This window comes from Arachis hypogaea, chromosome 10 (genome assembly GCF_003086295.3).
Source record: "Arachis hypogaea cultivar Tifrunner chromosome 10, arahy.Tifrunner.gnm2.J5K5, whole genome shotgun sequence".
NCBI lineage: Eukaryota > Viridiplantae > Streptophyta > Magnoliopsida > Fabales > Fabaceae > Arachis > Arachis hypogaea.
This window is the reverse complement of record NC_092045.1, coordinates 49,706,203-49,721,571: the sequence shown is the minus strand read 5'-3', so window position 1 is coordinate 49,721,571 and position 15,369 is coordinate 49,706,203.

The following is a 15,369-nucleotide window of genomic DNA, read 5'->3' as shown; positions in this document are numbered from 1 at the left end:
GGAGAAGCCTTCTTAGAGGGGTTACTATCAGCACTCTCAGGTGTCTGATTCCTCATTGGTGTTTGAACGCCAGGACTGAGTGTAGGATGGGCGTTTAACGCCAGCTTTCCACCTTTTTCTGGCGTTTGAACGCCAGAACTGGGCACGGAATGGGCGTTTAACGCCAGCTTTTCCGCCTCTTCTGGCGTTTGAACGCCAAAAGTACTCCTCTCTGGGCTCTTACTGTCCTCAGAGGGATTTTGGGTAGTGGTTTGGTTATCCTCTGCCAGTTGTTCCTTTCTTGGGTTTCTACTGCTTTAAATTGATACATTCAATGTCTTTCCACTCCTCAATTTAACAGCTTGGCACTCTTCTATTATCTGTTTAGATAGCTGCTGTCTTGTCTGATTCAATTGTGCTTCTATATTCTGGTTAGCATTTTTAGCTTCTTGGAGCATCTCTTTAAACTCTGCTAATTGTTTTGTCATCAGGATTAATTGTTGATTAAGTTCAATAATATGTTCTTGAGGATTAGGATCAGCAGTTACTGCCATAGCTTCTTCTTTTATAGAGGATTCACTGCTTGAGTATAGATGTTAATTTCTAGCAACCGTATCTATGAGCTCTTGAGCCTCTTCAATCGTCTTCCTCATGTGTATAGATCCACCAGCTGAGTGGTCTAAAGACATCTGAGCTTTTTCTGTAAGCCCATAGTAGAAGATGTCTAACTGTATCCACTCTGAAAATATTTCAGAGGGGAATTTCCTTAGCATACCTCTATACCTCTCCCAGGCATTATAAAGGGATTCATTATCCTCTTGTTTAAAGCCTTGGATGTCTAGCCTTAGCTGTGTCATCCTTTTTGGAGGGTAAAATTGATTCAGGAATTTGTTTGATAACTATCTCCATGTTTTTATGCTTGCTGTGGGTTGGTTATTCAACCACCTCTTAGCTTGATCTTTTACAGCAAATGGAAACAGTAACAATCTATAAACATCTTGATCCACCTCTTTATCACGTACTGTGTTAGCAATTTCTAAGAATTGTGCCAGAAACTCAGTAGGTTCTTCCTGTGGAAGACCGGAATACTGGCAATTTTGCTGCACCATGATAATGAGTTGAGGATTTAGCTCAAAGCTGCTTGCTTTAATGGGGGGTATACAGATGCTACTCCCATATGCAGCTGTAATGGGGTTAGCATATGACCCTAGAGTCCTTTTGGACTGCTCAATTCCACTTAGGTCCATGATGGAGAACGGGAAATGATGTGGATATTGTTTTTATTTTATTATTATTATTATTATTATTAGTATTATTATTATTATTATTATTTTTAAAGTAACCGAAAATAATAAAATAAAATAATATAAATGAAAAATAAAATAAAAATTCAAAAACCAAAAGAGAATAGAATCAAAGCAAATTGAAAACTAAATTAATTAATTAATTAAAAAGATTTTGGAATTAGCAATTAAAAAGATATGATTGAAAATTATTTTGAAAAAGATTTGATTTTTTGAAATGATGAAAGAGAAAAATAACAAAATGACACCAAACTTAAAATTTTTAGAAAATCAAGCACAAATTTTCGAAAGTTTTAAAGGAAAACACAAAGAAGACACCAAACTTAGAATTTTAAAAGGTAAAGAAACAACTAAGACTATGCAAATTCGAAAAATTAAGAGAAAGTAAGAGCATGCAATTGACACCAAACTTAAAATATGAAACTAGACTCAAATAAAAGACTCTAAACCAACAAAATAAAATACTCCTAATCTAAGCAACAAGATAAACCGTCAGTTGTTCAAACTCGAACAATCCCCGGCAACGGCGCCAAAAATTTGGTGCACGAAATCACAATCACACTTTTGCAATTCCGTACAACTAACCAGCAAGTGCACTGGGTCGTCCAAGTAATACCTTACGTGAGTAAGGGTCGATCCCACAGAGATTGTCGGCTTGAAGCAAGCTATGGTCATCTTGTAACTCTTAGTCAGGATATCAGTGATTCTCAGATTTAGTTGTAAAAAGTAAAAGAACATGAAATAAGTACTTATTTTGCAGTAATGGAGAACAGGTTGAGGTTTTGGAGATGCTACATCTTCTTAATCTCTACTTTTCCTACTTTCTTCTTCATGCACGCAAGGTTCCTTCCATGGCAAGCTGTATGTTGGGTTTCACCGTTGTCAATGGCTACCTCCCATCCTCTCAGTGAAAATGTTCAACGCGCTCTGTCACAGCACGACTATTCATCTGTCGGTTCTCGATCATGTCGGAATAGAATCCAGTGATTCTTTTGCGTCTGACACTAACGCCTCACAATCGCGAGTTTGAAGCTCTTCACAGTCATTAAATCCCTGAATCCTACTCAGAATACTACAGACAAGGTTTAGACCTTCCGGATTCTCAAGAATGACCGCCAATCTGTTCTAGCTTATACCACGAAGATTCTGATCAAGGAATCCAAGAGATATCTACTCAATCTAAGGTAGAACGGAGGTGGTTGTCAGGCACACGTTCATAGGTGAGAATGATGATGAGTGTCACAGATCATCATATTCATCAAGTTGAGGAACATGTGATATCTTAGAATAGAAACAAGCGTGATTGAATGAGAAACAGTAGTAATTGTATTAATCCATTAGGACACAGCAGAGCTCCGCACCCCCAACCATGGGGTTTAGAGACTCATGCCATAGAAGATACAATATGAAACATGTATTGTGTCATGAGGTAAAGATACAATAGCAAAAAGTCTTATTTATAGTGAACTAGTGACCTAAGGTTTACAAGAATGAGTAAATGACGTAAAAATCCACTTTCGGGGTCCACTTGGTGTGTGCTTGGGCTGAGCATTGAAGCTTTGATGTGTAGAGACTTTTCTTGGAGTTAAACGCTGGCTTTTGTGCTAGTTTGGGCGTTTAACTCCAACTTTTGTGCCATTTCCGGCGTTAAACGCTGGGAATTCTGAAGCTGATTTGAAACGCCGGTTTGGGCCATCAATTCTTGGGCAAAGTATGGACTATTATACATTGCTAGAAAGCCCTAGATGTCTACTTTCCAACGCAATTGAGAGCGCGCCAATTGGGCTTCTGTAACTCCAAAAAATCCACTTCGAGTGAAGGGAGGTCAGAATTCAACAGCATCTGCAGCCCTTTTCAGCCTCTGAATCAGATTTTTGCTCAGGTCCCTCAATTTCAACCAGAAAATACCTGAAATCACAGAAAAATACACAAACTCATAGTAAAGTCCAGAAAAGTGAATTTTAAATAAAAACTAATAAAAATATAATAAAAACTAACTAAAATGTACTAAAAACATACTAAAAACAGTGCCAAAAAGCGTATAAATTATCCGCTCATCACTGGCTTGGTGCGGGCACTGTGCCCAAGCCACAAATTCACCCACGCATACGCATCTCTGATGCGTACGCGCCATTTTCAAATTCTGACCACTCACGCGTACGTGTCAATGACGCGCACGCCTTACATGTTATTTTGGCACACACCCCAAGACAAAAAGAGAGTTGTTGATGAGCGGATAATTTGTACGCTTTTTGGCATTGTTTTTAGTATGTTTTTAGTATGATCTAGTTAGTTTTTAGTATATTTTTATTAGTTTTTAGTTAAAATTCACTTTTCTGGACTTTACTATGAGTTTGTGTGTTTTTCTGTGATTTCAGGTATTTTCTGGCTGAAATTGAGGGACCTGAGCAAAAATCTGATTCAGAGACTAAAAAGGACTGCAGATGCTGTTGGATTCTGACCTCCCTGCACTCGAAGTGGATTTTCTGGAGCTACAGAAGCCCAATTGACGCGCTCTCAACGGCGTTGGAAATTAGACATCCTGGGCTTTCCAGCAATATATGATAGTTCATACTTTGCCCAGGATTTGATGGCCCAAACCGGCGTTCAAAGTCACCCTCAGGAATTCCAGCGTTAAACGCCGGAACTGGCACAAGAATGGGAGTTAAACGCCCAAACTGGCACCAAAGCTGGCGTTTAACTCCAAGAGGAGTCTCTACACGAAAATGCTTCATTGCTCAGCCCAAGCACACACCAAGTGGGCCCGGAAGTGGATTTTTATGTCATTTACTCATCTCTGTACACCCTAGGCTACTAGTTATCTATAAGTAGGACATTATACTATTGTATTTGAAATCTTGGTTCTTCTGGTTCCCTATTTGGGACCGAAGCCAATGATCACTCTTGTTCTTATGTATTTTCAACGGTGGAGTTTTTACACACCATAGATTAATGTGTGGAGCTCTGCTGTACCTCGAGTATTAATGCAATTACTATTGTTCTTCTATTCAATTCCGCTTGTTCTTGTTCTAAGATATCACTTGTTCTTCAACTTGATGAATGTGATGATCCGTGACACTCATCATCATTCTCACCTATGAACGTGTGACTGACAACCACCTCCGTTCTACCTTAGATTGGGTGAATATCTCTTGGATTCCTGATACACAATGCATGGTTGATCGCCTGACAAACGAGTGCTCGCCTGACAAACGAGACAGCCATTCCGTGAGATCAGAGTCTTCGTGGTATAGGCTAGAACTGATGGCGACATTCAAGAGAATCCGGAAGGTTTAACCTTGTCTGTGGTATTCTGAGTAGGATTCAATGATTGAATGACTGTGACGTGCTTCAAACTCCTGAGGGCGGGGCGTTAGTGACAGACGCAAAAGAATCACTGGATTCTATTCCGGCCTGATCGAGAACCGACAGATGGATAGCCGTGCCGTGACAGGGTGCGTTGAACATTTCCACTGAGAGGATGGGAGGTAGCCACTGACAACGGTGAAACCCTTGCTTAAGCTTGCCATGGAAAGGAGTAAGAAGGATTGGATGAAGACAGTAGGAAAGCAGAGAGACGGAAGGGACAAGCATCTTCATATGCTTATCTGGAATTCCTACCAATGAATTACATAAGTATCTCTATCTTTACCTTTATGTTTTATTCGTATATCATCATTCATATCCATTTGAGTCTGCCTGACTAAGATTTACAAGGTGACCATAGCTTGCTTCATACCAACAATCTCTGTGGGATCGACCCTTACTCGCGTAAGGTTTATTACTTGGACGACCCAGTACACTTGCTGGTTAGTTGTGCGAAGTTGTGTTTATACCATGGTATTGAACACCAAGTTTTTGGTTTCATCACCGGGGATTATTTGAGTTGTGAAAAGTATTGATCACAATTTTGTGCACCAAGGTTTTGGCGCCGTTGCCGGGGATTGTTGAGTTTGGACAACTGACGGTTCATCTTGTTTCTTAGATTAGGTATTTTTTTCGGAATTCTTGAAGATGAATTCTAGAGTTTCATGATGATTTGTTGAAGTCTGGCTGGCTGAGAGGCCATGTCTAATTTCATTGGACCGAGGTTTCAACTTATCATCACAAGAGCTTATTGATTTCTATCAATCTTGCTTTTGGAGCAGTGATCTGCTAAGGCTTGGCTGGCCATTGGCCATGTCTAGTGTTTTGGACCGAAGCTTTCTTTGAAAGCTTGGCTGGCTGTGAAGCCATGTCTAATTCCTGGACCGGAGTCTTAGACTAAACATTGCATGATTCCTGGAATTCTCATTAAGAATTTTGATACCTTTTTCCACTTAATTTTCGAAAATCCAAAAAAATTTTACAAAATTTTAAAAAATCCAAAAATATTGTATGTTTCTTGTTTGAGTCTAGTGTTTCATTTTAAGTTTGGTGTCAATTGCATGCATTCATTCATGTGTCTTAAGGATCTTCAAATAATTCTTGATGATTTCTTACTCTGATCTTTGAATTCTCTTGACTTGGGTGTTTATGTGTCTCATATGCATTCTCATTAGTGTCAGTAGTATACAGACTGCTAAGTTTGGTGTCTTGCATGCATTGTTATTTGATTTTAGTTGTACTTTGATTATTCCGAATTTATTAAAAATCCAAAAATATTTTTAATTTGTGTCTTCTCAAGTCAATAATACAGAGAATTGAAGATTCAGAACATATAGCAGAGGAATTGCACAGAAAAAGCTGGGCGTTCAAAACGCCCAGTGAAGAAGGACAGACTGGCGTTTAAACGCCAGCCAGGGTACCTGGTTGGGCATTTAACGCCCAAAAGGGTATAGTTTTGGGCGTTAAACGCCAGAATGTGCACCATTCTGGGCGTTTAACGCCAGGATGGCACAAGAGGGAAGATTCTGTTTTCAATGCAATTTTTTTTTTCAAGTTTTCAACGTTTTTCAAAATCAAATCTTTTTCAAATCATATCTTTTCAATCATATGTTTTCAAAATCAATTTCTTTCTATTTTCAAAGATACTTGCTATCAATTAATGATTTGATTCAACATTTCAAGTATGTTGCCTTTTCTGTTGAGAAAGGTTTAATGTTTGAATCATATCTTTTCTTGTTAGCCAAGTTTTTAATTTTCAAAATCAAATCTTTTTAAAAATGTTTTTCAAATCATATCTTCTCAATCACATCTTTTTAAACTAATCATATCTTCTTAACCACATCTTTTTCAAAATAGTTTTCAATCAAATCTTTTTGATTTCTAATTTCAAAATCTTTTTCAAAAATCACTTGATTTCTTTTCCACTTTCATTTTCGAAAATCAATTAGTGTTTTTCAAAAATGTTTTCAAACTCTTTTACTTAATTTTCGAAAATTACTTCCCTTCTTCTCACATCCTTCTATTTATGGACTAACACTATTCCTTAATGCAAAATTCGAACTCCATCTTCTTTGATAAGTTCGAATTTTCTACTTCTGTCTTCTACTTTTCTTTTCCTCTGACACCTAAAGGAATCTCTACACTGTGACATCGAGGATTCCACATTTTCTTGTTCCCTTCTCTTTCTTATGAGCAGGAGCAAGGACAAAAGCATTCTTGTTGAGGCTGATCCTGAACCTGAAAGGACCTTGAAGAGAAAGCTAAGAGAAGCCAAAGCACAACTCTCTGTAGAGGACCTAACAGAAATCTTCAAAGAAGAAGAACAAATGGCAGCCGAAAACAACAACAATGCCAACAATGCAAGGAAGGTGCTGGGTGACTTTACTGCACCTACTCCCGACTTTTATGGGAGAAGCATCTCTATCCCTGCCATTGGAGCAAACAACTTTGAGCTTAAGCCTCAATTAGTTTCTCTAATGCAACAGAATTGCAAGTTCCATGGACTTCCATTGGAAGATCCTCATCAGTTTTTAGCTGAGTTCTTGCAAATCTGTGACACTGTCAAGACTAATGGGGTTGACCCTGAGGTCTACAGACTTATGCTATTCCCTTTTGCTGTAAGAGACAGAGCTAGGACATGGTTGGACTCGCAACCTAAAGAAAGCCTGGACTCTTGGGAAAAGCTAGTCAATGCCTTATTGGCAAAGTTCTTTCCACCTCAAAAATTGAGTAAGCTTAGAGTGGAAGTCCAAACCTTCAGACAGAAGGAAGGAGAATCCCTCTATGAAGCTTGGGAAAGATACAAACAATTAATCAGAAAGTGTCCCTCTGACATGCTTTCTGAATGGAGCATCATAGGTATTTTCTATGATGGTCTCTCTGAACTGTCCAAGATGTCTTTGGATAGCTCTGCTGGAGGATCTCTTCATCTGAAGAAGACACCTACAGAAGCTCAAGAGCTAATTGAAATGGTTGCAAATAACCAATTCATGTACACTTCTGAAAGAAATCCGGTGAACAATGGGACTAGTCAGAAGAAAGGAGTTCTTGAGATTGACACTCTGAATGCCATATTGGCTCAGAACAAAATATTGACCCAACAAGTCAATATGATTTCTCAAAGTCTGTCTGGAATGCAAAATGCACCAAGCAGTACTAAGGAAGCTTCATCTGAGGAAGAAGCTTATGATCCTGAGAACCCTTCACTAGAAGAGGTGAATTACATGGGAGAACCCTATGGAAACACCTATAACCCTTCATGGAGAAATCATCCAAATCTCTCATGGAAGGATCAACAGAGACCTCAACAAGGTTTCAACAACAATAATGGTGGAAGAAACAAGTTTAGCAATAGCAAGCCTTTTCCATCATCTTCTCAGCAACAGACAGAGAGTTCTAAGCAGAATACCTCTGACTTAGCAACCATGGTCTCTGATCTAATCAAAACCACTCAAAGTTTCATGACTGAAACAAGGTCCTCCATTAGAAACTTGGAGGCACAAGTGGGTCAGCTGAGCAAGAAAATTACTGAACTCCCCCCTAGTACTCTCCCAAGCAATACAGAAGAAAATCCAAAAGGAGAGTGCAAGGCCATCAACATGGCCGAATTTTGGGAGGAAGGAGAGGCAGTGAACGCCACTGAGGAAGGCCTCAATGGACGTCCACTAGCCTCCAATGAGTTCCTCCAAGAGGAACCATGGGAATCTGAGGCTCAAAATGAGACCATAGAGATTCCATTGGACTTACTTCTGCCATTCATGAGCTCTGATGAGTATTCTTCCTCTGAAGAGCAAGTTGCTAAATACCTTGGAGCAATCATGAAGCTAAATGACAATTTATTTGGAAATGAGACTTGGGAGGATGAACCCCCTTTGCTCACCAAGGAACTAGATGACTTGTCTAGGCAAAAACTGCCTCAAAAGAGACAGGATCCTGGGAAGTTTTCAATACCTTGTACCATAGGCACCATGACCTTCAAGAAGGCCTTGTGTGACTTAGGGTCAAGTGTAAACCTCATGCCTCTCTCTGTAATGGAGAAGTTAGGGATCTCTGAGGTGCAAGCTGTAAAAATCTCACTAGAGATGGCAGACAATTCAAGAAAACAAGCCTATGGACTTGTAGAGGATGTTCTGGTTAAAGTTGAAGACCATTACATCTCTACTGATTTCATAGTCCTAGAGACTGGGAAGTGCATGGATGAATCCATCATCCTTGGCAGACCCTTCCTAGCCACAGCAAGGGCTGTGATTGATGTTGATAGAGGAGAGTTAATCATTCAAGTGAATGAAGAATCCTTGGTGTTTAAGGCTCAAGGATATCCCTCTGTCACCATGGAGAGGAAGCATGAAGAGCTTCTCTCAAAACAGAGCCAAACAGAGCCCCCACAGTCAAACTCCAAGTTTGGTGTTGGGAGGCCACAACCAAACTCTAAGTTTGGTGTTGAACCCCCACATTCAAACTCTAAGTTTGGTGTTGGGAGGTTCCAACATGGCTCTGAGCATTTCTGAGGCTCCATGAGAGCCCACTGTCAAGCTACTGACATTAAAGAAGCGCTTGTTGGGAGGCAACCCAATGTTATATTTTGACTATTTCCCTTTGTTATTTTATGTTTTTTTAGGTTGATGATCATGAGAAGTCACAAAATCAATGAAAAAAGCAAAAACAGAATGAAAAATAGAAAGAAAAATAGAACACCCTGGAGGAAGAACCCACTGGCGTTTTAACGCCAGTGAGGCTAGCTGTTGGGCATTTAACGCCCAGTCTGGCACCATTCTGGGCGTTTAACGCCAGAAAGGGGCACCAGACTGGCGTTAAACGCCAGAAAAGGGCAAGAAGCTGGCGTTAAACGCCAGAAATGGGCACCAGCCCGGCGTTTAACGCCAGAATTGGCTAAAAATGCAATTTTGCTTGCCATTTGGTGCAGGGATGACTTTTCCTTGACACCTCAGGATTTGTGGACCCCACAGGATCCCCACCTACCCCACCACCCTCTCTCTTCTTCACCAATCACCTCAACACCTCTTCCCCAAAAACCCTTCACCTATCAAATCCCATCTTTCTCTTCACCACTCACATCCATCCTTCATAAAACCCCACCTACCTCACCATTCAAATTCAAACCACTTTCCCACCCAAACCCACCCTCACTTGACCGAACCTTACCCTTCCCCCTCTCCTATATAAACCCATCTTCACTCCTTCATTTTCACACAACCTAAACACCACCTCTTCCCCTTCTTGGCCGAAAACAAAAGACATTCCCATCTCCTTCATTTCTTCTTCTTCTACTCTCTTCTTTCTTAATTTTCTCGAGGACGAGAAAACCTTTTAAGTTTGGTGTGGTAAAAGCATTGCTTTTTGTTTTTCCATAACCATTTATGGCATCCAAGGCCGGAGAAACCTCTAGAAAGAGGAAAGGGAAGGCAAAAGCTTCCACCTCCGAGTCATGGGAGATGGAAAGATTCATCTCAAGGGTGCATCAAGACCACTTCTATGAAGTTGTGGCCTTGAAGAAGGTGATCCCCGAGGTCCCTTTTTCACTCAAAAAGAGTGAATATCCGGAGATCCGACATGAGATCCGAAGAAGAGGTTGGGAAGTTCTTACCAACCCCATTCAACAAGTCAGAATCTTAATGGTTCAAGAGTTCTATGCCAATGCATGGATCACCAAGAACCATGATCAAAGTGTGAACCCGAATCCAAAGAATTATCTTACTATGGTTCGGGGGAAATACTTGGATTTTAGTCCGGAAAATGTAAGGTTGGCATTCAACTTGCCTGTGATGCAAGGAGATGAACACCCTTACACTAGAAGGGTCAACTTTGATCAAAGGTTGGACCAAGTCCTCACAGTCATATGTGAAGAGGGCGCCCAATGGAAGAGAGATTCAAGAGGGAAGCCGGTTCAATTGAGAAGGCATGACCTCAAACCCGTGGCTAGAGGATGGTTGGAGTTTATCCAACGCTCAATCATTCCACTAGCAACCGGTCCGAAGTTACCATAGACTGGGCTATCATGATTCATAGCATCCTGATTGGAGAAGGAATAGAAGTTCATGAGGTTATAGCTCAAGAGCTTTATAAGTTGGAGTTGACATAGAGGGAGACATTCCCATTGATGAGGACAAGCCCATCACTAAGAAGAGGATGGAGCACACAAGAGACCCCACTCATCATGAGATCCCTGAGATTCCTCAAGGGATGCACTTTCCTCCACAAAACTATTGGGAGCAACTAAACACCTCCCTAGGAGAATTGAGTTCCAACATGGGACAACTAAGGGTGGAGCATCAAGAACACTCCATCATCCTCCATGAAATTAGAGAAGATCAAAGAATCATGAGAGAAGAGCAACAAAGACAAGGAAGAAACATTGAGGAGCTCAAGCACTCCATAGGATCTTCAAGAGGAAGAAAGAGCCGCCATCACTAAGGTGGACCCGTTCCTTAATTTCCTTGTTCTTTATTTTCCTGTTTTTCGAATTTTAGTTCTTATGTTTGTCTATGTTTGTGTCTTGTGATCATTAGTGTCTTAGTGTCTATGCCTTAAAGTTATGAATGTCCTATGAATCCATCACCTCTCTTAAATAAAAAATGTTCTTAATTGAAAAAGAGTAGAATTGCATGAATTTTGAATTTTATAACAGTTTAATTATTTTGATGTGGTAGCAATGCTTTTGTTTCTGAATGTATGCTTAAACAGTGCATATGTATCTTGAATTTGTGGTTCATGAATGTTGGCTCTTGAAAGAATGATGAAAAAGGAGACATGTTACTGAGGATCTGAAAAATCATAAAAATGATTCTTGAAGCAAGAAAAAAGCAGTGAATACAAAAAAAAATTTCGAAAAAAAAAGAAAAAAGAGAAAGAGAAAAAAAAAGAAAGAAAAAGAAAAGAAATAAAGTTGTGATCCAAGGCAAAAAGAGTGTGCTTAAGAACCCTGGACACCTCTAATTGGGGACTCTAGCAAAGCTGAGTCAAAATCTGAAAAGGTTCACCCAGTTATGTGTCTGTGGCATGTATGTATCCGGTGGTAATACTGGAAGACAGAGTGCTTTGGGCCACGGCCAAGACTCAATAAATAGCTTTGTTCAAGAATCATCATACTTAACTAGGAGAATCAATAACACTATCTGGATTCTGAGTTCCTAAAGAAGCCAATCATTCTGAATTTCAAAGGATAGAGTGAGATGCCAAAACTATTCAGAGGCAAAAAGCTAAAAGCCCCGCTCATCTAATTAATACTGATCTTCATAGATGTTTTTGGAATTCATTGCATATTCTCTTCTTTTTATCTTGTTTGATTTTCAGTTGCTTGACGACAAGCAACAATTTAAGTTTGTTGTTGTGATGAGCGGATAATTTGTACGCTTTTTGGCATTATTTTTAGTATGTTTTTAGTATGATCTAGTTAGTTTTTAGTATATTTTTATTAGTTTTTAGTTAAAATTCACTTTTATGGACTTTACTATGAGTTTGTGTGTTTTTCTGTGATTTCAGGTATTTTCTGGCTGAAATTGAGGGACCTGAGCAAAAATCTGATTCAGAGACTAAAAAGGACTGCAGATGCTGTTGGATTCTGACCTCCCTGCACTCGAAGTGTATTTTCTGGAGCTACAGAAGCTCCATTGACGCGCTCCAACGGCGTTGGAAAGTAGACATCCTGGGCTTTCCAGAATATATAATAGTCTATACTTTGCCCAAGATTTGATGGCCCAAACCGGCATTCAAAGTCACCCTCAGGAATTCCAGCGTTAAACGCCGGAACTGGCACAAGAATGGGAGTTAAACGCCCAAACTGGCACCAAAGCTGGCGTTTAACTCCAAGAGGAGTCTCTACACGAAAATGCTTCATTGCTCAGCCCAAGCACACACCAAGTGGGCCCGGAAGTGGATTTTTATGTCATTTACTCATCTCTGTACACCCTAGGCTACTAGTTATCTATAAGTAGGACATTATACTATTGTATTTGAAATCTTGGTTCTTCTGGTTCCCTATTGGGACCGAAGCCAATGATCACTCTTGTTCTTATGTATTTTCAACGGTGGAGTTTCTACACACCATAGATTAAGGTGTGGAGCTCTACTGTACCTCGAGTATTAATGCAATTACTATTGTTCTTCTATTCAATTCCGCTTTTTCTTGTTCTAAGATATCACTTGTTCTTCAACTTGATGAATGTGATGATCCGTGACACTCATCATCATTCTCACCTATGAACGTGTGACTAACAACCACCTCTGTTCTACCTTAGATTGGGTGAATATCTCTTGGATTCCTGATACACGATGCATGGTTGATCGCCTGACAAACGAGCGCTCGCCTGACAAACGAGCCAGCCATTCCGTGAGATCAGAGTCTTTGTGGTATAGGCTAGAACTGATGGCGGCATTCAAGAGAATCCGGAAGGTTTAACCTTGTCTGTGGTATTCTGTGTAGGATTCAATGATTGAATGACTGTGACGTGCTTCAAACTCCTGAGGGCGGGGCGTTAGTGACAGACGCAAAAGAATCACTGGATTCTATTCCGACCTGATCGAGAACCGACAGATGGATAGCCGTGCCGTGACAGGGTGCGTTGAACATTTCCACTGAGAGGATGGGAGGTAGCCACTGACAAGGTGAAACCTTGCTTAAGCTTGCCATGGAAAGGAGTAAGAAGGATTGGATGAAGACAGTAGGAAAGCAGAGAGACGGAAGGGAAGCATCTTCATATGCTTATCTGAAATTCCTACCAATGAATTACATAAGTATCTCTATCTTTACCTTTATGTTTTATTCGTATATCATCTCATATCCATTTGAGTCTGCCTGACTAAGATTTACAAGGTGACCATAGCTTGCTTCATACCAACAATCTCTGTGGGATCGACCTTACTCGCGTAAGGTTTATTACTGACGACCCAGTACACTTGCTGGTTAGTTGTGCGAAGTTGTGTTTATACCATGGTATTGAACCAAGTTTTTGGTTTCATACGGGATTTTGTTGTGAAATATTGTCATTTGTCACTTTGTCCATGGCCGGCTAAGTTTGAGCTTGACGTTAGAACAAAAATTGAATCACATTGACGTCCAATTGAATACTACTAAATATAAAGGATGAGTTCTATTAATTATAATAATAAAAAAAAAATTAATTATTGATCATTTTAAGTTGACTGAATTTTAACATATATATGTGTAGAATTAACTATGTGAGATAATCATATTAAATAATTGTGCTTGTTGGATTTAAATAAAATTTTACAATCTTGTAGTAAAACGCTAAAAGACAATTTTTTTTTTTTATATCTTTAACAACATAAGTAAATTATCTGTTAGTTAAAAAAATAACTATTGAAAAACTAAATTTTTAGAGGGATAAGTTAAAACAAATAACGTTAACTATATTTTGTAACACATTTATGAAGAAAAAATATATATTTGATAAAGTTATTACATTATGTATCTTAAAGAATAGATTTTGACTTTGTTCATAGTTATGGAATATGACAATAATATTTTCTTAGAATTTGATTTTTGTTGAAATTCACTCAAACAGTAAAATGCACTAAATTTTAATTCAAACTGCATTGCATCTTACTCTATAATAAAAGAATTAGGTACATTTAAAGTTTAAAATACTATCACATATAATTGAGAATTTCATATTCAAATCTAACTCAATTATTCTTCTGAATTTAATGTCAAAACTCATAATTTGGAGAAAGACTCTTAGTAGAAGTACTGTTATGAAAACACTCAATAAATACTTGAATGATATCTTAATTTTTTTTAACACAGAACAAACATTTGCTTTTTAGAGAAAATTTGGTTGTACTAGACAGAAAGTTAACTTTGATTCTTGAATAATTAATATTATTTCTGTTTCAATTGTAATAAAAAATTATATTAATAATTATTATTTTACGTATGGACAATTCAAGATTTTAGACACATTTTTCTACCATTCCACAAGAATTAAGACAAAATATTTGTCCATTCAATTATGTATTTATCTATTTTTAGTAATTTTAGTAGGTGTTTAAACTAACAAAAAATATAAAATTATTTCTAGATATAAATATAGCGATTTTCAATTCAAAAATAGACAAAATATATTAATAATTTTGAACAAGTAACATTAGTCATATTACTTTTATTCCAAAAAAGAATATGATATTAGAATATAAAACAAATTTAGGTAGATTTTAACAAAAATAATTTTTTATAATTTTTTTACTATAATAATAAAGAAGGTAATTTAAAGATAAATTTTTTTATGTTAGATTGTATTTTCTCAAATCAGTTTTAATATAAAAATAAGAAAATTTAAAAATTTTATTCATCAATCTTGAAAAAATATCTACAAATTTAACCACTAATATTATTTAAAGAAATGTTTTGTTATTACGGTTTTGACTTAATTATTTAAAATTTATCTTTTTTCCCTGAGTATGTACAAAATAATGTTTAGTATTATTTTACTAAGTAATATCTTCACGGTATTAAAATCTTCGATCAATTTCACATACATTACATAACCTATATCTCACTCTTGTTTGTTTTGCTTTTCTTCTTCTTTCCTCTACTTATGTTTTGTTCTAATTCATTTATTAGAATAAGAATTGCTTTATTTCTAGTTTTTAATTTATGGTTGTATTACTAGTTTTCAATTTTGATTTGTTAATATAATATTATTATTTTAGAATAAATATGAATGAAGAACAAGAATTAAAA